This window comes from Panthera uncia, assembly GCF_023721935.1.
Source record: "Panthera uncia isolate 11264 chromosome A3 unlocalized genomic scaffold, Puncia_PCG_1.0 HiC_scaffold_12, whole genome shotgun sequence".
Taxonomy (NCBI): domain Eukaryota; kingdom Metazoa; phylum Chordata; class Mammalia; order Carnivora; family Felidae; genus Panthera; species Panthera uncia.
Window position 1 is genome coordinate 38341661 of NW_026057579.1, and position 25795 is coordinate 38367455.

Here is a 25795-nt window from a genome sequence, read left to right on the forward strand (position 1 = left end):
TGATGGACATTTAGGCTTTTTCCATACTTTGGCTATTGTTGAAAGTGCTGCTGTAAACACTGGGTTACAAGTGCCCCTATGCATCAACACTCCTGTGTCCCTTGGGTAAATTCCTAGCAGTGCTATTGCTGGGTCATAGGGTAGTCGGGATAGAAGAAACATACTTAAACATCATAAAAGCCATTTATGAAAAGCCCACAGCTAATATCATCCTCAATGGGGAAAAACTGAGAGCTTTCCCCCTGAGATCAGGAACATGACAGGGATGTCCACTTTCACTGCTGTTGCTTAATATACTGTTGGAAGTCCTAGCCTCAGCAGTCAGACAACAAAAGGAAATCAAAGGCATCCAAATTGGCAAAGATGAAGTCAAGCTTTCACTTTTTGCAGATGACATGATATTATACATGGAAACCTGATAGACTCCACCAAAAAGTCTGCTAGAGCTGATACATGAATTCAGCAAAGTCACAGGATACAAAGAACTTTAGAGATGGTTGCCTGTTTCAAACACACTCAAAAAACGTCTTTTGAAACAGTCAAATAAATAGCCCCTGTTTAATGAAAAGGATTAAAACAAAAACAAACTTTTCAACAACTGCTTTGAATCAATTAGTTCTAAATACATTCATCGGACTGCTCAAATTTTATCTCTTTTTGGTTAGTGGGAGATGCCCAAAATCTAGATGAGCATTCTCCCTCTCCTTACTTCAAGTAGGAACTGGTTTGACTCAACAGGAAGACCTAATGTGTGCCTCTCTGCACGAGAGGGACTCTGGAGGGTGAGCATGTCTGTAAGTGTGGGGTGTGTGTAGGGCAGTGGGTACGTGGGACATTCTTGTCTCTTTTTATCGGGATTATTGAGATGTAATTCACAAACCTTACAACTGACCCATTTAGAGTGTTCCACACGCGGTGTTTTAGTGTGTTCACAGACATGCGCACCCAGCACCGTCCATTTTAAAATGTTCTCGTCCCTGCAAAAGCAACTCTGTTCCAGTTAGCTGTCACTTGCCTACCCACAATCTCCACCTGCCCCAGCCCTAAGCAACTATGAACCTGCTGTGTCCACTTTCTGTCTCTGGTTTATTCCCGGCTTTCAGCATTTCTGTTCCTGGTTCACGCAACACCTTTCATGACTGGCTGCTTCCACTTAGCATAATTATTGAAGGTTCATCCGTGTGGAAGCACGCATCACTACCTCTTTCCTGGTTATGGCCCAATGACATGCCACTGTGTAGAGATACTACATTCTCTCGATGTGTTTGTTAACTGAGGAGCTTTGGGGGTGTTTCTACTTTTTGACTACCGTAATCAATGCTGGTATAAATATTTGTGTCTAACTTATGTGTGGACACAAGTTTTCATTTCTCTTGGGTATATATCCAGGAGTAGAAATGCAGAAGCCCCATATTTAATGGTTTGAAGAACTTCCAGCCTGTTTTCTGAGCAGCTACGCCATTTTACATTCCCACCAGTGCTGTATGGCAGTTCCAGTTTTCCACATACTTGTCAAAACACTTGTTATTACCTGACTTTTTGATCCTTGCCATCATGCAGGACAGAGATGGTATCTCATTGTGGTTTCAACTTAATTTGATGCCTAAAAATGTGGAGCATCTTTCTACGTGCATGTTGGCCATTTGTATAACTTCTTTGGAGAAGTGTCTATTCAGATCCTTTGCCAATGTTTTAATTGGGTTGTTAGTCTTTTTATCATTGACTTACAAGTGTTCTTTATATATTCCCATAGGAGTCTTCTATCTGATATGTGATTCGCGAATGCTTTCTTCCATTCTGTGGGGCATCTTTTCACTTCCTTGATGGTGTTCTTTGCAGCACGGATTTTAATTTTGATGAAGTCAAATGAATCTGTTTCCTTTATTGTTTGTGCTTTTGGTGTCGTATGTCAGAATCCTTTGCCAAATCCCAAGTCATGAAGATTCGCTCCTATGTTCTCTTCTAAGAGTTTCACAATTCTTACATTTTGGTCTTTGATTCATTGTGAGTTAACTTTCATGCCTGGGGGGAAGCGAGAGTTCAGATTCATTCTTTTGCATGTCGTCGTCCAGTTGTCCCAATGCCATGTTTTGAAAAGACTATTCTTGCCTAATTGGATGGTCTTGGCACACTTGTCGAAGCTCGGTTGACCGTTGATACACAGGTTTACTTCTGGATTTTTGATTCTATTCCACTCATCTGCATGGCTATTGTTGCCCAGTACAGCATTCTCTTGACTACTTTTGCTCTGTGGTAAGTTTTCAAACCGCAAAGTCTGGGTCTTCCTACTTTATTCTTCCTTTTAATGTTTTTTTTTTATTTTTTTTTAATTTATTTTTGAGACAGAGAGAGACAGAGCATGAATGGGGGAGGGGCAGAGAGAGAGGGAGACACAGAATCGGAAGCAGGCTCCAGGCTCTGAGCCATCAGCCCAGAGCCCGACGCGGGGCTCGAACTCACGGACCGCGAGATCGTGACCTGAGCTGAAGTCGGATGCTTAACCGACTGAGCCACCCAGGCGCCCCTATTCTTCCTTTTAAAGACTGCTTTGACTATCCGGTCTCTTGGAAATTTGAATGAGTTTTAGAATCCGTGTGTCAGTTTCTACAAAGAAGTCAACTGTGATTCAGATGACGATTGTGTTTTTGTTGCATCTTGTCCAGCTCAGAAATTCCTTCCTCAGTTGAGTCCAATCTACTAGTGAGTCTGTCAGAGGCACCCCTAATTTCCATTGCACTAGAATGAGTTGTCATTCTTGGAATCCCATCTCTGTTCACGTTGCCTGTCTGTTCTCGCACGGATTTTAATCGAGGTAACTTCAAGTGGGTGGTCTGATCATTTCAACTTTCCTGCCATGTCTGACTTGGTTCTGATGCTTGCTCTATCATTTCAAACTGATTTTTTTTCCTTTTAGAATGCTTAGTAATTCTGTGTTGAAAGCTGGGCATGATGTCCTGGGCAACAGGTAGTGTAGTGAATAAGCCTGTGGAGGTGAAGCGTGTGGGGAGAAGTGCTGTCGTCCTGACCGGGTCTCAGTCTCTTAGTGAGGCCACAGACCCCTGGAATGAGAGCCCAATGGGTGCTTCGCAGTTCTGACCCCACCCCTTAGGTGGGACAGAATGGCTGGAGGGGTGAGGGGGGCTGGAGGTGGGTATCTCCCTTTCCCTGGGTCAGTGAAGCCCCGACCAAAGCCCCAGAAGTTAGGCTCAAATAAAACAGTTTCTCTGCAGGCAGGTCTTGTCAGGGTGTGCTGGGCTATTTCAAGGTGGCTCCTTTCCCCTCCCCCTGCCAGAAGTGCCAGGCAGATTTCCTCCTGTTTTCTGGAGCACCTGGAAGAGCTTCTGGAGACAAAATCCACGAAAGCATGTGTGCCCCACTGGAGTTTTGTCCCTCGGAGCTGTCCACACTTAGACTCTGCCTGTTGCTCTATTACTATGTGTGCCAAATTACAGGTTAGCTTTGCCTCCCAGGTGTGGGTTCCTGGAAGGTCTCTGCCCCAGTAAGTCGTGAGTTTCTGTATTTGCCTGTCCCTCTAATTTGGGGGGAAGTGACCCCAGAATTTTTTGCCTGTGGTCTCAGCGTTTTTATTTCTTTAATTGCTGAAAACAAATGGGTACCAAAAAGAGTACATTAAGCACTTAAGCCGCAGGAACAGATTTGAATACTGAACGGGTTATACACGATCATGCACCTGAGCTTCCTTCAGAACAGAGGAATCTACTTAAGGTCCGTGGAGTTTCCAGAACGCAGGAAAAAAGGTCAGTCTATCAGGGCTGCTTCCCTGGTCTTTCTGTCTCGGTCCGTTCACCCACACGTTTGTGGGGGGCAAGGATCTGTGCTAAGGGCGATGACTTCGGTAAGCTGCCTTCTTCCCCTCATGAGCAGATCCTAGGAAACCCCTCCGTGCAAACTGTGACGATAGTCACAATCATTTTGATCCTAACAATAGACCTAACTGACCACCTGGAGAACCGCACCTGCGAAGGCAAGGACAGGAGGCTAACCCGGGTGTGACGGCACAGTTTGGAGTCAAACCTCCAGTTTGGACGTGCGCAGCTCACCCCTGCAGTCCTGGATGAGCTCTCTCTCTCTCGTTGGAAAGTTAGGATCACAAGAAGACACAGGAAAAGGTGACAGTTTCAGAAAACCACGGGGAAAAGTAAGGGCAAATGCTATTTCAGTGAGAGGCGATGGATAGTCTCAGGAAATTAGAAGCCAGAAAATTTTTAAATGGTCTGTGCTGAGACTGTCCACTAATAGAGGGTTTAACTAGCGACGTGAAAGATGAAAACTCAAATTGTGTGGAAATGTACATTCTGACCCCAATTTGAAGGCCAGAGAGGGAAAGCGCTTTCCCGGGCAGTAATGAGCCCCCCGCGTGGACAGGCGTCACCCTGGGACCTCAGGGAACCATCATGGGGGGGGGGGGGGGGGCTGAGCACTAAGCCTGTCACTCTTCCTAAGAAGATAAATATACAGTCTGGCCATAATTAGCGAGAACCTCTCGGTGCTTATGTCTATCACCTTTTCCAGCTAAATTAAAATTATTGAAAAACTTTGGTTTTAGTTATTCTAAATGTTTTGTTTCTAATCATAAAACATTACAACATAGGGAATATGGACCATTTGTTCTTGAAAACTGAGGATTTCCCAATTATTTTTATACACCATTATTACAATATTACTGTAATATGCTGTACTTTTCATGTCCATTACTTAATTTTGTAACTGGAAATTTCTATCTTTTAACCTCATTTATCTGTTTCACCTTTCCCCCACCAGCTTGGTCTCTGTATTTAAGAGTGTTTGTTTGGGGCACCTGGGTGGCTCAGTCGGTTGAGTGTCTGACTTCAGCTCAGGTTCATGAGTTCGAGCCCCGCGTCAGGCTCTGTGCTGACAGTTCAGAGCCTAGAGCCTGCTTCGGATTCTGTGTCTCCCTCTGTCTCTGCTCCTCCCCTGCTCGTGCTCTGTCTCCCTCTGTCTCCAAAATAAATAAAGATTAAAAAAAAAAGAGTGTTTGTTCATTTGTTTTGTTTTGTTCTAGATTCCATATATAAGTTAAACCATATGGTATGTGCCTTTCTCTGACTCGTTTCACTCAGCATGACACCTCCTAGATCCATCCGTGTTGTCCTAAATGGCAAGATTTCATTCCTTTTTGTGGCTGAGTAATATTTCATTGTGTATATATACCACATCTTCTTTATCCATTCATCTGTGGACAGACATATGAATTGCTTCCGTATCTTGGCTATTGCAAATAATACTGCAATAAAAATAAAAGTACAGTACCAGTGGGAGTGCAACCACACTGAAAATTACCATGATCCAGATCTTTCTGGGCCCCCATGACCTCACCTCCTTAGAGGTCACACACGTTTAGCATCCTGCACTGTTGTTCACGTGTGTATGTCGTACCCTGGGTCTATACTCAACAGAAATGCACGGAAGACACGTGCAGAAATGTCCACAGACCCGTTATTATAACCCGAAGTGGAAACAATTCCAGCGTCTACAACCCTCAGCTAGGTAGGTCCCTCACTATATATTCATATATATGACCCGACGTGATGTGGCATATGACATGGTTTGACATGACGTGATGTGGCATGGCATGACACGGTGTGACCTGATATGACACGACACGGTGTGGCATGGTCGGTGTGATGTGATATGACATGATGTGCTGCGACCTGACATGACTGGATGTGAACGGATGTATGATAAATGATATTTACTGCTGCACGGAGGACAGACAGACCACAGCTCCCCGCACCGTGGGAGAATCTCACAGTGTTGAGTAAGGGAACCCAGACCTAGGAGTGCGTATTGCTCTACTCACACAACAACAGGCTCATGGACGTGTGGGGCTAGAAGTCACACAGCGATTTCCTCGGGAGTGACCGGGCAGGGGTGCAGAGGGGCCGGTTGGTGCTGGTCACGTTTGACATCATGACCTGAGTGGTGGTTACATGCAGTATCTATTTGGGGATTAGTCGTGTAATCCATCACCATAGATTATATGCTCTGTACACTTTTATCTACATTATACTTCGGGTTTATTTTATTTATTTAAAAATTTTTTTAATGTTTATATATTTTTTGAGAAAGAGAGACAGAGCATGAGCAGGGGAGGGGCAGAGAGAGAGGGAGACACAGAATCGGAAGCGGGCTCCAGGCTCTGAGCTGTCAGCACAGAGCCTGACTCGGGGCTCGAACACACAAGCTGCGAGATCACGACCTGAGCCAAAGTCGGACGCTTAACCGACTGAGCCCCCAAGCACCCCTACACTTCAGGTTTAAAAAGATATTTGGTAAACGACTGAGAGAGTCTGGCTACTATGGGAAAGTCTCTCAGGAGGTGTGAGGTCCGGGGGTCCAGAAAGGTCCAGATGACGAGGAGCCATCTGAAGAGCTTTGGTTTTGCTCTGAGAGGAATGGGGGGCATCGGAGATGGCTGAGCAGAGGAGGTCTGCTGTCTCATATTTTGCAGTGCACTTTCTGGTTGCTATGCTACGGGTATACGCTGGGCTGGGGTCAAAGGACAGCAATATGGTACAGAGTGTGCATTTCAGATTCTGATGCACGTCGGTAAGTCGCCGTCCATGGAATCCGCACAACTTACAACCACACTGGCACGTTCCCACCTTGTCCCTGCATGGTGGGCTCTAAAACATCGGGTGTTCATACACTTGATGGGGAGTCATAATTTACATTTCCTGTATTACGGATGAGGTTGATCTTTTCATGATTTTGAGAGCCACTTGCAGATCCTTCTCTGTCAATGGTGTTTGTGTGGCGTCCCTGTTTTCCTCCTGCCTCCACCTGTATTCTTGAATATTTACACGTGTTCATACATACAAAAAAAAAAATTAGCATTGTCTGTGATTTGAGCTCCAGCCATATATCTTACCTGTGTCATAAGTTTTTAAGTTAAAAGCCCTTTCTCACTCAAAAATCAGCATTAACTATAATAATAATAATAAAAGCTTAAAATTCTGGGGCATCTGGATGGCTCAGCCGGTTAAGTGTCTGACACTGGGTTTCTGCTCAGGTCGTGATCTCATGGTTTTGTGAGCTTGAGCCCTGCATCCGGCTCTGTGCTGACAGTGTGGAGCCTGCTTGGGATTCTCTCTCTGCCTTTCTCTCTACCGCCCCGCCCCCCCCCCCATGCTGTCTCAAAATAAATAAACTTAAAAAAAGTTTTTTAAAAACATAAAATTCACATTTTCTTCCAATACTTTTGTTATTTCCTTCCTTCTTGTTGTTTAGATCTTTATTCCACTTAGAATTTATTTTGGTATGAAGCGTGAGAAAATAATCCATTTTATCCAAAGTATGAAAACAGGAGCATGTTAAGGGCACATATTGTGGACATAGATCGTTTGGGTCGAATTCTGTCTCCGCCAATTACTAACCCCATGACTCTGTGCAGCGACTACTCTCTCACGACACCCGTAACCTGTCCACCCAGAGCGGATAACAGGATAATTTGGGCGAGCCGCTCAGGCGCATCGTCATTTTGAGGCCACCTTCAGGTGAGCCCCGTACCAAGCTGACTCACCTGTGAACTGAGCCTGAACTCGGCCTTCCGCCATCAGTGGCTCATGCAGCCACGGGTATGAGTTGAGGAGAGCCGAGGCCGTGGTACGGAGGCATCACATGAGAGTCAAGGACACCTGATCACACAGCTTGCTTGTGTCTGATGGCCCCACTTATTCTCCTTCCCTGCAAACCACTTTCATCACGCAGTGGCTTGTGGCCAGCCTGTTTACGTGGTCCAGTGACTCTGTCAGAATGCGGGTCGTGAGGGGCGACTCCTGGTCCGTGGCCACTGGCGCCCCGTGGCCAGGCGTTCTGTCTCTACCAGCAGCGAACCAAGGCTGTGGTCAACTGCAGGTGAACTGAACCCGCTTTGGAACTCCAGAGGCTTTCATTTGTCATTTCGACCACGGTGTTGGCCATAAAATCCACGTGGCATCTATTCCTGCTACTGAAATCTCTGACAGCGTATAATCTGCTGGGTCCTGTGGCCTGGGTCTTGGCTGGACCACGGCCTGGACCTGTCATGGCGCTGTTCCCCATTTGCCCCCCGCTGGAATCCATTTTCATTCCCTGTGTGTGGACCGAAGCCGTATTCTCAGGGACGGAGCGTGCTGCTCCAAAATCCAAAGAGGATTATCACATGATGTGCTTTCTCATGTGGGGCCAAGATGCCACAACTTGTCCTTTATTAGACAAGCTGCCCTGACCGCTGGACCCCTAAAAGTTTCACTGAGGTGCATGCTCCTGAACACATTAGGGTTTGTCTGCCATACTCTGGAGTGTGGGGATTAGCAGGGCCTCCGACAGTCTACCTGCTTCTTGCTGGCCAGGCCAGAATGATATCACAGAGAGCTGGTCAGGGTGAACCACTTCATGACAGAGGGCAGAAGAGATAACACAGCTCAAGAAGGCAATGTAAACATATGCTCTTTCCAGTTTTATGGGAACGAAACTTTCCGGTCTGCTTTCCTGACAGACATGGGAAGGAACGCGTCCATTAAACCGTGGGCCTCATGTGACGCACCTGCAGCCATGCTGGCTCGCTCTGCCGCTGGCCCGGAGCTGTGAGTGCAGCCATACCTCCCTGAGCTTGAGAGGGACTCTGTCCTCCAAGGGGCCAGAGGGTGAATTACATGGAGACAAGGGTAGTGGGACTGCTACTATTACCTGCTTGAGCTCCTTGAGTGTAGCACTAATCTTTCCTGTTCCTTCTGGGATGTGATACTGGTTTTTATTTCCTATCTAGCCTGGGACCAGGGTGGGGCACAGTTTCAGAGGCTTCCGCTTGGTACTCCTGATACCATGCCTCTGACCCCACCCGCCAAAGACCCGATGTGGGGTTTGCACCACCTGCCCGGTAGATCTTTCCCAAATGACAGCCTTGTGAATCTGCAGAGCTGATGGACAGTGGCCTGGGTTCCATTTATTACCTGACCCATATGCCCCAACTCTAACAGAAGGGTAGTAATGACCCTGCAGGTCTCCGGGTATTACTGTCAACTCGGAACCTGTGTCCAACGACCCTGGAGGTGTTTGTGTATTCCGCTTTGTCTGGTGCACGGTTACCCAAGGAAACGGCATGCATCCCTTAGTGGGTGCCTGGGGTATCATTCCCATGCATTCTTGCCTCGGTGTTTCAAGAACCTTCCTCCTGAGAACATGGCCTTCTCTTCAATCCTTGAGTCTTGGGTCCAAAAACTGGCTCACGTCAGGAGACTGCACAAGGGGGTACTGCTCTCTGTTTCCCATTCTTCCATCCTTGATTTCTTTTGATAAATGGAGCCAGAGCCTACCTGGCTATTTTGCCCCCAGGGATGCAAAGTTCTGTAGACCATCCTCCTAGTTCTGAAGGTCAGGTCTCACTCCAACAGGCCGCCACTCCAACATTGCCAGTCGTGATGATAATTGCATCCACCTGGTTTCTGATCTTGAAGGACTGCCACCTGGCCCCTCCCTTTGCGGAGTCCCGCCATCCCTGTGGCCAGCGTGGGCCCAACTCTGCAATGGCATCGCCCCCCATCGGGCCTGGCCCACACAGGACAATACCCGCCGAAGGCCCTTGCGATGCTGGTGCCTCGTCTTGTACATTCCTTCTTGTTTTGGTAAAAGGTGAATTTTCCATCTGGCAGGTGACCTGGCCTTGCAGACTGTGTCCGCCCCCGCATGCCTACTTCCTTGTCTTTCAATCCCTCTTTCCACAGTCTGCCATGCAATCCTGGCACTTCAGCTCACTTAGCACGGGCCATTGATTTTTCCGTGATTCCAGGAAACACCCCAGTAGCGATTTCACACCATCACGTGCGGCTTTGCCAGGATGCTGAATCCTGTATCTCAAAACTGCTTCCAAATCAATACACTCCTCCGTAGAAAAGCTTTTGTCCGGGACTCGAGCAAACATTCCTCAGAACCAGTCCTGCACATTCTCTCCTGGCTCCTGCATGTTACCTAAATCTTAGAACTCCTCCTCAGACCCGGATCACTGGAGCCACGGCACGACCCTAATTATGATCTAACGGCCAGCAAGGATGGGGCGAGTATTACCAGGAAGCAGCCCTGCATTCTCTTTAAGGAGAGAGCTTTTGTTCTTAACAGGAAGGAGTGGGCGATTCTGCAGGACAGGCCTTCAGGGGAACATGAGAACTCACTGGCCCACATGTCCACCAACCCTTGTGACAGGGTTCCATTCTTTCCCACTCAGAATCCTGAACTGCCTTGGTTGGGAGCTACACCTTGATCTCTTGGATTTGGCTACCCTGGTGCAGTGCCTCTGTTGATGTACTAAATAATGCCCCTGCCCCTTCCAAAGAGACCCGTGTCCCAATCTCAGAAACTTGAACATGTTAAGCTCCATGGCGAAGGAAAATTAGGGCTGCAGATGAAATCCAGGTTGCCAGTCAGCTGACTTAAAAATAGGGAGGTTATCGAGATTTTCTGGGTGGTAATCCCTCCCTGTCCTACCCTACCCCTATGGCACTGACCTTGGCCAGCACTGCCTTCTGCAGCAGAGGTAATGGCCAGGGGGAACTGGCCTGGAAAGGACATCCACTGACAATATTAATATCAGGGACACATGTCTGTGCCCATCACACTGTGAGAAGGACCGAACTGTTCACAGTGTCCCTTACTGAGGATTTCCCATCAATTTTTATTTAATATTTTTCACTTGTGGACCTTGAGGATATATAATATTTCTCAGTGAGGTCATACAAAATCTTTTTATTGACCTCATCTGCAAAAAGCATACACCTGGATGGAATGAAAAATATCTTCCAAATACTCAGGTAAAAATCACTGTCTACCTAGAATTCTGTGTCTTTTGCATAAATACTGACGGAAAGATCCTCACAAGAACAGACTCTGGCGGGAAGGAAATTTCGAACCCACAAGGAAGGAGGCACAAGGTGTAATGAACAAATACATCACTAAATAATGAATGATCCTAAAAGAGAAGACAAACACTTGGGAGTCTGGAAACACTCGGAAAGTCCTGAAGTAATAACACAGATGACACGTGCAAACAGAATTAAATTCAAGTGGTTTAAAAGTACTTTTGTTCCTTAATAAAGAGATAGAAATGTTTATTACATTTTGACGCTCTTAAGTAGGTAATTAATATTTAATGGCAATAACTAAGAAGTATAGAAATAGAATGTTTAACAAGCTGGTGAGGTAAAAACAAGTTGGTAAAAATATGTCAAAATATATCAATGATCACTGTAAATGTAAATATTTTAAAGTTTTCTGTTAACCAGGGAGGCCAGAATAAAGTTTTCAAATAATATTTTCCATATGCATGTTATAAGAGACACATAAAACATGACAGAAATGTCAGAAGAGATGGCTAAAGATATGCCATGTGAACATTAAACAAGAAAAAGCAATAGCAATATTAATATCACAAAACATAGAATCAAAGATATGAAGTCAAAGATCTCTCTCAGGTGTGAGGTAGTCGTAAAAAGTCTCAAAAACTTAGTGTCGTATGTTCCTAACAATATAATATCAAAAACATAAAGTAAAAATTGGCACAATTCTATAAATGAATAGAAAAAGCTACTACCTTACTTAAATGTTTTTATCACAGTATTCTCAGAAATGAATAGATGTAGCAAACTAGAAAACAAAACAACATACACAAACTTGACAAGCTTGATCTGATATTAATCTAATGTATAGCCGCCCAACAATGAAGGAACACACAATTTTTTAAGCATACATGGAAATTTCATTTACAGGAAAAAACATTTCATCACAAAGGAAGTTTCACGGTACCCTCTCAAAAAAAATGATCATTCTGGGGCGCCTGGGTGGCTCAGTCGGTTAAGCGTCCGACTTCGGCTCAGGTCATGATCTCGCGGTCCGTGAGTTCAAGCCCTGCGTCGGGCTCTGTACTGACAGCTTAGAGCCTGGAGCCTGTTTTGGATTCTGTGTCTCCCTCTCTCTGACCCTCCCCCGTTCATGCTCTGTCTCTCTCTGTCTCAAAAATAAATAAACGTTAAAAAAAATTTAAAAAAAAATGATCATTCAGACTATATACTTGAAGTGCAATTTAATAGAATTAAAAATCAACTCCAAAATATAGTGAAACAATTCCTCCTGTAAGTTTGTAAATTTTAAAACACATGTCAAAGTATTCATGAATCAAAGAAGATATTACAACGGAGGGAAGAAAATGCTGAAATGTTAGTCAAGGTTCTACAGAGAAACCGCATGTAGGGAGCGGGGGCTGGTGCTGGCACTCAGGGCCTGAGGACCAACCCGCTGATGGCGAAGGTCCAGTCTGGGTCTGAAGGCTGACACCCAGGTGCTCAGAGTCCAGGAGACCGACATCTGGCTCCAACAGTCAGTCAGAGAGGACGGTTCACCTTCCCCCTCCTTATGGTCCTATCAGGTCCTCACCATACTGGGTGAGGCCCACCCACATCTTCTTTACTGTGCCCCCCAATTTCCACGCTAATCTGGCCACTGACTTGATTTATGTACATATATTTATATCCCTCACTGTCTGGAATGCAAACATTCGTCAGCCAGGGGATCCGGGCACATCTCAGTCTTAACTGAGGCTTGATGTGCCTTCTTGCACAAGGGCATGTTCAACCATGGATCTCACGTTTCTGTTTGACTTGAGAAATACTTTGAGTTGCCTTTGGGGATATCACAGTGTAAGGTTATTCCTGTTCATCAATATGTACTTAGCACCTATTATGTTCCAGACCTTAGATCATTGACTGATCATCTCATCATAGCAAAGCTATTTGTTACTGAGATATTTGTCTGTTCACAGCCAAGTACTCATGAGACTTGTGTAAGTAGCCTGTGTCTCCTTCCTCGCTCCCTCTTCCCTCCTATGGCCTTGTGTCTTCCTTGCCCACCACTTCACGGATACTTTCTGGAGAAGTCTCTGGTGGTGCCCACATCTCCAACTCTAACAGTTATGTCCCTGTTTTCATCTTGCTCAACTTTTTAGTCTCATCTGAGAGAACTGAAATGTCTTGAAACACTTTTTTAAATGTTTTTTTTAAGTTTATTTACTTATTTTGAGAGAGAGGGACAGACAGAGAATCTCAAGCAGGCTCCTTGCTGCCAGTGTAGAGCCCAATGCAGAGCTCGAACTCATGAACTGTGAGATCGTGACCTGAGCTGAAGTTGGATGCTTAACCAACTGAGCCACCTAGGAGCCCTGAAATAAATTTTTTTGATGCGTGTTCCCTTGGATGTCCTTTTACTTAACTGGCTATTTTCTTCTTCGATGGCTCTTCCGCTCCACCCCAACCTTCAGCTTACAATCGTGCAGTGTCCAGACCTGAGGTCCACTCTCACCTCTGCACACACTCTTCCCCTGGGTGTCTTGCCCTTTCTAAGAACTTCTTGACAGCATTTCCATGCTGGTAACTTGTAAATGCGTGTGGCCCACCCAGAAGTCTCCTCCAGGAATCAGGTTTCTCTATATCCCACTTGTCACCTGAAACTCCACCTTTAATCCTCCACACATGCTCGGAATGGTTGTCTTGGTGTGCTCTGAAAATCCGCGCCTTCTCTGGCTTCCTGACACCACCATGTACCAAGTTGCTCGTGCCAGACCCTCTGTCCTTCACCCACGTATGTGCCGATTAGCACTTCCTATGGACCCTCCTTTAAATACGTCTTAAACTTTCACTGCCATCCCATCAATTTCATCTTCTGTATCCCCTTTTCCAAATTTCCACATCAGACTCCTATTCGCTTGCTCTTCTTCATACTTTCAGTCTTTATCGGTAACATACGCACATTATCGATAACCCACTTACCCAACGCCAGACCCCATGAATGTGCCCGCAGCAAGGCGACCCTGCCCTAGACTCCTGCCATGCCCTGTCCCCTCGGTCAGCACCCTCTTGGGTCATAGCCTTCCTTTATTTTTAAATAGTTTTATGGCGTCAGTAATATGCTTAAACTATATAGAGTTTAATCTTCACTGATTTCCCAGACAATCAATGAAATCATAACATGCATCAGAAAAGAGTGTGATCATCTTAAATGTACAGCACAAATCAGAGGTGTTCAGCTCAGTAAAGCTCAACAAATTAGAACAGCTGTGTGATGAGAATCCGATCAAATCAACAAGCAAGATATCTGTGGCTCTCGGAGGTCCCCGCCAGTCTCTCTTCACCCCCTACTCCCCAAACTAACCACTATCCAGGCTTCTAACACCATGGGTTGGCTTCCTCGGCTTTTCAGCTTTGTATAAATGAAATCTTGCAGAGTGTATGCTTTCTGCCTCAGCTCCACCACTCCACACTGCTTGCGAAATGTGTCCACGTAGTCATGCGTGGTCGTGGTTCACGTATCCTCATTGTTGTGCCTGATTCCACTGTGGGATGGCCTCCGGTGCTGGGCCGTTCCGCGGTGGTGGTTGCTGGGACAGCGTCACCTGGAGGCCTTCGGGACTAGTTCTGCTCTCAACCTTTTTGTGCATGTCTTCGGTGAGCGTGCAGGTGCACCTTGCTCTCAGGTGTGTACCTGCAGAGGAATTCGGGTTGTGGATTTCTGGAAAATAAGTGTTTACCTTTGGTGAATACTATTTGTGTGTCTGCGTAAATCATTCCTGCTGGCAGGGGGGATGAGTCCAGCTCCTCCACACCTGCACAGATGCTTCACATTTCAACCTCTGTGTCTTTAATCCATTCGAGGAAGGAATGGGAGGGGTATCAGAAGTTTTGGTTCAATTCGCATTTCCCTGATGAAAAATTACACTGAAAACCTTTTAAAATGTACCTAGTCAACTCTTCTGTCCATCTTTCTAAGTAAGTCATTTGGTTTGTAAAATTTATTTATTGATCGATGTTTTGGAATTTTTTATATGTTACATAAAATTTCCAGTCAGAACAAATTATGTGTACATAAGTTATGTGTACATATACGTGTGTACACGCACAAGGTTTGATGGGCAGAAGCTCTTTATAAATTCCAACCCATCCATTTTCTCTTCATGGTTAGTCCTTGTGAGTTTCTCTATTTTTCTCACTTCCATTTCTGTTAGTATTTATTTCTCTAGTTTAAAGAGCTATGTATGCATACATATATATGTATGCATAGATACATCAAATACAATTGATGTGATATACTTCACACGATGTGTAATTCACTCATTTAAACTGTGCAATTTGGTGGCTTTTAGCACATACACAGAATGATGCAGCCATCACACAATTTCTGTCAGATCATTTCCATCACTCCCAGATGCCCTATGTCTTACCCATTTCCACTCAACCCTCTTAGTCCTGTTGGGTACTGGTCTTTTGTGACTTGGTTCTTTCTTTCTGCATAATGTCTCCAAGTCACATCCATGTTGTACAATGAATCATATAATAATTTTATGATTTGGCAAATTTTTTATTGCCAAATAATATCCCATTTGGAATGAAATGGATATACCACATTTTATCTCCCCATCCGATAACTGATGGACATTTGGGTTGTCTCCACTTATTGATTTCTTTGGCGAACAAAGCTGCTATAGACCTTCATGTACAGTTATAGTGCAGTTGTATGTTTTTATTCCTCTTAGGTATGTCCCCAAAAGTGAAATTGCTGGTTCATGTGAAATTGGAAAGATGAAAAAGAGAATGTGTTTAACATTTTAAAGGAACTTCCAGGTAGTTTTGTGAAGTGACTACCATTTTATATTCCTACAAATAGTGTATAATGGTTCCAATTTCTCCCTATTTCTGTTAGCATTTCTTATAATGTCTTTTCGATTGTGGCTATAGATGTGAAGTTGTATCTTGTTGTGGTTGTGATTTGTATTTCCCAGATGACTAATGATGTTAAGCATCTTTTCGTGTGCTTATTGGCTATTTGTATATCTTCTTTGTAAAAATGTCTATTCCGATCCTTCATCCATTTTTAATTGGGTTATCTTTATTTTTATTGTTGTCAGTGTTCTTTATATTCCAGTCCTTCATGAGACGTGTAATTTGTTTATATTTTCTTCCATTCTCTGGACTGTCTTTTTCACTTTCTGAATGAGATCTTTGAGGCACAAAAGTTTTTAATTTTGAGGAAATCCACTTTATCTACTTTTGTTGCTGTTGTTTGTGCTTCTGATGTCATATTTAAGAAACCACTGCCTAATTCAAGGTCACAAAGATAACATACTTGTTTTCTTCTATGACTTTTATGCTTTTAGTTCTGTCTCTTGATTCATTTTTAGTTGACATTTTACATACAGTTTCAGGTGGGTGTCGACTTGTTCTAGCGTCATTTGTTGAAAAGACTGTTCTTTCCCTCAGGTAATTGTTTTGGGCATCCTCGTCAAAATCAACTGACCATAGATGTGAGAATTTATTTCTGGACTCTCCATTCTGTTCCATTAATCTGTATGTCTATTCTTATGCCAGTGCCTCATGCCAGAACCACAGTTACTAATTTCTGTGGCTGTAAAATAAGTTTAGAAATCAGGACGTGAGTCCTCCAACTTTATCGTCCTGTGGAAAGATTTTTTGGGTATTCTGGTTCTCTCGGATTCCATATGAATGTTAGGATCAACTTGTCAGCTTCTGAGAAAATGGCAGGCTGGGATTACAATAGATATTGTATTGAATCTGTGGATTAATTTGGGAAATGTTGCATTTTACCAACATAAAATCTTGACCCATGGCCATGAGCCGTTTTTTTCATTTACCTGGAGCTCTTTCATTTTCTTTCAACAACGTTTTGCAGCTTTCAGAGTGTAAGTTTTGCATCTTTTATTAATCTAATTTCTAAATATCTTTTTGATGCTGTTGTAAATGAAATTGTTTTCTTAATTTCATTTTTGGATTTTTTATTACCAGTGTATAGACATAAAATGGGTTTTTGTATACTGAGGTTGTTGAATTTATTTATTCATTCTTATACTCCACAGTGGGCTTCTTAAGGGTTTATATATAGGCAAGGTCGTGCCGTCTGCAAATAGAGGTGATTTTACTTCTTCCTTTCTAATCAGAATGCCTTTTATTTCGGTACTTTGCCTAGTGGCCAGATCTTCCAGCACAATGTTGAATAGAAGCAGCCGAACGTGCCAGTTCGGCTCCTTATGTTGGTAGGCAAGTACTCAGTCTTTCACACCAAGTGCCTTGGCAGCTGTGGGTTCTGTAGATTTTCTTTGCCAAGTTGAGCAATCTTTCTTCTGCTCTTGGTTTGGTGTCCTTTTACTATGAAGGGGTGGTGGATTTGACTTTTGTTAATCTATTGAGATAATCATGTTTTCTGTTTTTCATTCTGATAATATGATATTGTGTCACGAGGTTTGCACATGTTAAACTAACCTTGCATTCCTGGGATAAACCACACTTGGTCATTGCGTACCATTTTTTTTATACGTCACTAGATTTAGTTTGTTATTATTCTGTTGAGGGTTTTCATATCTAGAGTGTGGCTAGTATGTGTTTTAATTTTAAAAATAAGAAAAGTAAGATTGACAGAAGTTCAGCACATACTCCATAGTCACACAGTTGGAACACGGGAGAGGTAAGACTGAAGCCTCGGATCTGCCTCATTTCAAAGTTTTTCAAATGTTTTTCAAGGACTTTGAGTTTGGGTGACATTCTTGACTTCTAAAACTGCAATTCTGAATCAGAAGAAGTATATTCTCTATCATCATGAGGACTTATTTTATCTCTCAGAAAGACTGCTTTCTTTTTAAAAAAGATGTTATGCTGTCTGAAAAAATATGCTAAAAATACCAATCAAGCTTTCTGACTAGTTCTCCATAGATAAAAGTACAAAAGATATTATTAAAAATCAAATAATTTCTATACTGTGATGAAGAGAAATGCACCATGTTGCATTGTAGGTAATTCTTCTGGAATTTTCCAGATTTAATTTTGGGTTCAAATGGAAAATTAATACATATATATTTTAATCCCTAACCCTTATTTCCCCCATCTCCCCACCTGCCCCCCCCTCTGGTAACCACCAGTTTGTTCTCTGTAGTTAAGAGTCTGTTTCCTGGCTGGTCTCTCTCTCTCTGTCTCTCTGTCTCTCTGTCTCTCTGTCTCTCTCTCTCTCTTTTGTTTTCTTTGCTCATTTATTTGTTTCTTAAATTCCACATATGAGTGAAATCCAATAGTGTTTGTCTTTGTCTGACTGGCTTATTTTGCTTAACATTATACTCTCTAGCTCTATCCGTGTTGTTGCAAATGGATTCATTTCATTCCTTCTTATGGCTGAGTAATATTCCATTGTGTATATATACCACATCTTCTTTATCTATTCATCTATTAATGGACACTTGAACTGTTTCCATGGTTTGCTATTATAAATAATGCTTCAATAAACATTGGGGTGCATGTATCCCTTTGAATTAGTGTTTTTGTATTCTTTGGGTAAATACCTAGTAGTGCAATTGCTACGTTGTAGGGTAGTTCTATTTTTCACTTTTTGAGGAATCTCCATGCTGTTCTCCAGAGTGGCTGCACCAGTTTGCATTCCCACCAACAGTGCACAAGGGTTCTTTTTTTCCACATTTTTGCCAACCCTTGTTATTTCTTTAATTTTTCATGTTTATTTATTTATTTTTGAGAGAGAGAGAGGGCGTAAGTGTGTGGGGAGGGTGCAGAGAGATAGAGGGAGAGAGAGAATCCCAAGCAGACTCGATCCTATCAGTGCAGAACCCGATGCGGGGCTTGATCTCACAACCATGAGATCATGAGCCAAAATCAAGACTCAGATGCTTAACTTGCTGAGCCATCCAGATGCCTTCAACCCTTGTTATTTATTATCTTTTTGATTCTAGCCATTCTAATAGGTGTTAGGTGATATCTCATTGTGGTTTTTATTTGCATTTCTCAATGATTGATGATGTTGAGTATCTTTACATATGTCTGTTAGCCATCTGGAAGTCTTCTTTGGGGAAATGTCTGTTCATATCTTCTGCCTGTTTTTTAATTGGATGATGATGATGATGATGACAATGATGATGATTGGTATTGAGTTGTATAAATTCTTCGTATATTTTGGATAGTAACCTTTTATCAGATATGTCATTTGCAAACATCTTCTCCCACTCAGTAAGTTGCCTTCTAGTTTTGTTGATTGCTTCCTTCACTGTGCAGAAGCTTTTTGCCTTGATGAAGTCCCAATATTTTATTTTTGTTTTTATTTCCCTTGCCTCAGGAGACATATCTAGAAAAAGTTGATACAGCCAATGTCAAAGAGGTTACTACCTTTGCTCTCTTCAAGAATTTTTATGGCTTCCAGTCTCACATTTAGGTCTTTAATCCATTTCAAGTTTATTTCTGTGTATGATGAAAGAAAGTGGTCCAGTTTCATTCTTTTGCATGTAGCTGTCTAGTTTACCTAACACTATTTGTTGAAGAGACTATCTTTTTCCCATTGCATATTCTTCCCCACTTTGCCAAAGATTAATTGACTTTATAATTGTGGGTTTATTTCTGGATTTTCTGTTCTGTTCCATTGATCTATATATGTGTCTATTTTTATGCCAGCACCATACCGTTTTAATTACTATTGCTTAGAAACATAACCTAAAATCTGGAATTGTGATACCTCCAGTTTTGTTTTTCTTTTTCAATATTTCTTTGGCTATTCTACATCTTATGTGGTTCAATACAAGTTTTTGGATTGTTTGTTCTACTTCTAGAAAAGTAATATTTTAAGATGTATAAGTTCCATAGGAATAACATTAAGTAAAACAGATCAGTTGATAAATTATACATAGGTAATAGATAGATTTTTAAATAATTTTTTTATATCTATCACTTTTGGGCTTAGAATTAGGCCATGGAGTCACTAATTAAAATAATTTTTGTCCTATTAATCATATTGCCGTAACACACCTACATTTCTGCTGGCTACCGTCATGTCACGACTCAATTTTTTTTGAGATTCCTATGATTCATTGCAAAATTCTAGATCCAGTACCCCTTTCCAAATTCACTGATACTTGGCTTTAAATAAAAGTTTTCAACAAAGCTTCCGTTTGGCATTATTTAAGTCACACAAACCAGTTTTGTATTTTTCTTAAATTCCCTCATCACCTAGTACACTCCTGGGCGTGTGTTAATTTAATTAAAATAAAAACATATAAAATTACTTTGTAATTTCCAGAACACTTTACAAATATGAGATGTCAGTAATGATGAAAATAGTAATGCCCACTCATTAAATATGTGTCACGTTTTGTGTCTTTGTAATGCTCCTTCACTTTGCAATCCCTTACAATCTCAGAGTCATGTTTGTACATAGGACAATGTATAACTGGGTACTTAATTACTTATTAAAGATCATGATGAATTTTAAAAAGGACTTCTAGGTGCCTGTTGACCTAGAAATACCAGGTTACATGCAAAAAAAATGTCAAGTCTATAAAGAATTCTAGGGCCAATGAAGACTGATGTTGACAATGAGATATTTCAGGTACATGTTCTGAGGATGAAAATGGCTGCAGTGAGGCCCCGCTTATGATGGCTACAAAACGAACTGCTAGGTGAACCCATAATAATGCATTTGTGGAATGCATAGGACAATGCAGCTGCAGCTCATAGACTTGATGACATTGAGGCAATTTGTTCAAGGACGCTAGTTACAAAATGTGAAGGTAAAACCGGTCAGGTGGCCTTCTCCCGAATGAAGTGTTCCTTCTGGTGTACAAAGAATGATAGCTCACCAACTGTTCTGACTCACTAGTACACAGCTGCCAAACCCAATACTTCTATTGAGAAAGAAGATGGTGCACCTTCTGTGGCAAATATGAAGTTATTCATTAGTTCATTTTTTCAAAAGCAAGTCAAAGAGCAAGTCAGTGGAAATCTCAACTCAAAGCGACTTCAACATCATCTTCTTCAACAAAAAGTCCAGAAGTAGTCTGGCTCCACAGCTGGCTAGTTACACATCGCAACCACACAATTGAGACCCCGGTTTCTTCCTCTAGACATGTCAGTCCTCCTCAGGATGCTAGCTTATCACTCAGCTTAGCCACATTCATGGCTAGAAGACAGCTGTCATTTCGAGCATTACATCCAGATGGTCAAGTATTCTCCTGAGGCAGAAGAGCCAGTCTTTCCTTGTGTCTCTTAGCTAAAGCAAGGCCAAATGTCTTTTTAGAAACACCCGCCAGACTCCTCTCGGACCCTATGGGCTAGGATTGTGTCAGCTGCTCACGCCCAAGCCCCTCACCACCTAGAGGACTAGGAACACTGTGATTGGCTCCAGTGAAGGAGGCAGCCGGACACCTAGAAAATCAGGGCTCTCTCTACCGGCAGGAGAGAAGTGAGGAAGGGTTCTGGGTAGACAACCAACAGAAGCTCCTTCCGTTCTCCACCCAGAGGTGTGAGATGTCACACAGCAAGGGTGTGCTTCTCCTTCCCCCCAAATAAATACGGGTGCAGTGTTTTACATGAGTTTCCTTCTCAACTGGAAGTTTAACCTTGGTTTATGACTTTCCTGACCCTTCAAAATAAAGATAACGAAAGTCTTTGGGGGAAAATAACTCAAGTGCCATCACACACTGGAGCTTTGCAGCGAGAGTGATTTCATCTGTGGGCTGGATCCTGGGTTAGCACGTATGACTGCTACCTAAAATCCTCTCATCACATGCCTCTCCCTGGGGGTTTCTGATTGCAGCAGTTGTGTTTCCTATTATGTCTGCATTAAACATGAAATTTCAGCTGCTGGAATTCAGCCTTCCCTCTCCTGACAAGATTGCAAACAGCTTAGCTGCAACCATTAGGATCAACATAAACAGTCTCACGAAAGGAGCAAATGAGTTCAAGTGCACAGGGCAGAAGACTCATAAAATTTGGAGGCCACTCTAAGAGGTGAAATTACTGGAGTGTCATCGTCAGATCCAAAAGAGAATGAGGAGAAAGGTCTAGATCCTTTTCGGTAGGGCCAGGAAATCTCCATCGGAAGCAGGTCATGTCACCAGGGCTGGTCCCCGTGGGCTTCTCCAGATAAGAAGGACTCAGTCGAGATGTGGAAATCGCATGGGTGACCCCACAAATGAAGCCTTCCTGATCTTCTCTGTAAGCTTATCTCAAATGGTGTCACACCCGAAAGAAACTCAAATCTGACTCCAAAATCTTGAAAGTATTATGTCTCAGCTAGAGGAGAATTGGCAGAGAAAATAACACTGAATAGCATGAAAAGCTTCTTCAGGATTCTCTTTTGACACCTCTGTTCCTGTCTGCTTCGCAGCTACTCCAGCCCTTCTTTCTGGTGATTAAAGCCTAAAGACCTGTCCAGCCACCTGCTTTCTTTCTAAAAGCGAACAATTTCCCCACTATTCCCTCCCCCAATCCAAAGCTCCATCAGGGTTTCTCAACCTCTGCACTGTGCACATTTGGGGCCAGGTAATTCTTCACCGTCGGAGGCTCTCCTGTGTGCCACAGATGTCCCCAAGCACGTATGGCCTCTACCCACCTGAAGCCGGTAACACTGTCCTCAGACAAGCAGCAGAAGTGATGTAGACTTTGCTACACTTCTCTGGGGAGACCCAATTGTCCCTGATTAAGGGCCACTGCTCTCTTGGGTTTCTGGACCTACCCTTAGCCTAACATACCCCCATCTATATCCCCATATCCCGCGTCCTCTGAGCAAAACACAGAACTTTCGTTGGAACCCATAGATCATTTTTCTCTTCGTCACATGAACAGTCAGGTGGACACTGAGAGTAAAAGAAAGCCCACGGGGTGCCTGGGGGGCTCCGTCGGTTAACCATTCGACTTCGTCTCAGGTCATGGGCTCAGGTCTTGATCTCAAGGTTCGTGAGTTCGAGCCCCACGTTGGGCTCTGTGCTGACAGATCAGCCTGGAGCCTGCTTCTGATTCTGTGTCTTCCCCACTGTCTTCCCCTCCCCTGTTCATGCTCTGTCTCTATCTTTCCATAATAAATAAACGTTAAAAAAATTTTTTAAAGAGTATAAGAAAGCCCAATATTGATGCCAGAGGACTGGTATGTTTGCACACTCAAAACACAGGGCCAGAGTAAGAGCATTAGTTGTAAGGCAAGAGGTGCAAAGCACAGGAAATTAAGAAAAATGGGAGCAGAGGCGAAGATAGAATTAACCCAGAAGGTTCGGGTCTGGGTTCTGGAAGAGAAACAGACTCCCCGTGGCTGACTCCTTTTGAGTGACAACTATCTGCAGTAGGTGCCGGTTGGTCACTTTGGAGGAAACTGGATGGGACCAAAATGAGAAAAGACAGAAGAAGAAAGAGATGGTTATAGAAGCACAGCCTCAGGAAAGGAGCTGGAGGAAGGACAGACCAGCTGGACTGGACAGCTCGGTAGGGCCCGCATCAGGTGTTCTAAGAGTCCCAGACATTCATGCTAACGGTCCTTTCTATTCAGGATGCCTTACACCTGAAGAGTATAATTCGGTTAAAACTGCTTTTATTAATCTCATTTTACAGGGAAGGAAACTTACAGGCACAGGAGTAGCACAACGTCTAGCCTCCAGGAGCTTAAATGCTAATTCATTTGGAAAAACCAAGTGAAAGGTCTAAGAAAAACATTTTAAAAATCAAGTCAAATATAGAATATCACAAAACAATGATATTCTTTTTTTTTAATTTTTTAAGCTTTATTGTTGAGGGACAGAGAGAGAGAGAGAGAGAAAGAGAGAGAGGGAATCAGTGTGGGAGGAAGAAAGAGAGGACACAGAATCTGAAACAGGCTCCAAGCTCTGAGCTGCCAGCACAGAGCCTGACGCGGGGCTCGAACCCATAAGCCACAAGATCATGACCTGCGCCAAACTCAGACAGTTAACTGACTGAGCTACGCAGGCACCCAAAACAATGATATTCTTACAGCAATTACAAAGAGAGTGGTACATCATTTTAAGAGGGAAATAAATCATCACCACCACCTGGCTTGGAATATAGACTGTCTGGAGAAGAAGGGAGACACCAACTGATACCTCATTTAATAGCTACCCCCCACGAAGCAGATGAGATCAATCACGTGACTGAGACGAAACAAATATAACGCAGCTGATCCACGGTTCAAATCTCTGTTCCCACCCCTATCCTTAACCAGGCTTTCCCATTTTGTCTATATTCCTACATTGGGCAAAACTCTCCTCCTGAAGGTTGCAGGGAAGATGTATTTACTAAGCTATCATTTGAAAATTCCAACTGAACATACATGTATACAAAGTAGACAAGTCATAAGTACACAGTTCCATGAATCATACGTAGGTGGATACCACCGAGGTAAAGAAATGGAACCCTACCAGCACATTCGACCCCATCTCTGCCCCTTTGTCCAGTGATGTCCCTTTTCCTGGAAGGTAGCTGCCATTCTGACTCCTAAAATCATAGAAATCAAACAAACCATTGAGCATCTGCTCTTTTTTGCCCAGCTTTGCTTTCTCAACATTTTGGGTGTGAGATTCACCCACGTTATGGCTCCATCGTGCTCTGTTGTGTGTGTACACAGCAACTTATGTGTCCCTTCGATTTGGGGAGGGCATTTGGTGGAATTCAGTTTGGGACTAACACTTATAGCTCTATGAGCATTCTGAACCCTTGCTTTTCTTGGTGAACACCTCTGATGTTCCCCGTTTGGCTGGGATGTGGAATTACTGAGTGTATATATATGTGCACAGTTTAAGGGAGATTCTCCTAGTTTTCCAAAGTGTTTGCAAAGTACCCCAATGTGACTCAAGTTCACTTACTTTGTCTGCTGTCTAGTTTTGCGTTACGTGATATGCCACAACATACTTATTCATTCGACCCCTCATGTCTTTTGGTGCTCAGGTGCAGCCGTTTCTATCACGTGTGACTAGAATTGCATTATGACACCTAACTGACATGCCAGCAATAGCTGCGTGGCCATCAACTTTTGAGAGTTGACCTGTACCCTTATTTACCGTCTTGGAGGGACTATATTTCCACTTACCGTTCTTTCCTTACCAATTGGGTTAGAGGCAATCTCCTGTGGTTACCAGAATAGATTCTGACTCCAGAGTCGTGGCGTTGAATCTGAGTTTTACCACTTACTTAGTTTTTAAATCCTTCTTGGTTTCTCCATATAAAAATTGAAATGATGGGGGATGCCTGGATGGCTCAGTCTGTTAAGCGTCCAACTCTTGATTTCAGCTCAGGTCATGATCTCAGGTTCTGTGCTGACAGTGTGGAGCCTGCTTGGAATCCTCTCCCCCCTCTCTTTTTGCCCCTCCCCTCCCCTCTCTTTCTCTCTTCCTCTCTCAAAAATAAACATTAAAAAAATGGAAATGATGATAGTAAAAATACTTCATAGAGTCACCAGAGTGACCAATGCACTCATATATGTAAATACCTAGTACCCTGCCCAGTTTATAATAAATTGTGTGTAAAATATTAAGTTAAATTTGTTGTTATTATTCTGATATTAACTCCATTTAAATATAGTAGATATTACATATCACATTCAATAAACATATACTTAATGTAATTATAATGTGATTTCTTAACTCATCAAAGTTAGTCATTATCTATAAAATGTGTTTTATAATTAATAAGGATGCAGCAGCCTTACATCACTATCCCTCATCTGCCAACATAGTTATATGACAATTTCTATTAAATTAGCAGATATTGATTACATTATGCGTATTGATCACACTGTTGGTTACATTATGTGTTCTAGTTTCCTGGGCCTGTCGTAACTCATTACCACAAACTGGGTTGCTTTAAAAAACAGGAATTTATTGTCTCATCATTCCAGAGGCCAGAAGTCCTAAATCAAGGTGTTGACAGGCTCTTCCTCCCACAGAGCCTGGGGGAGA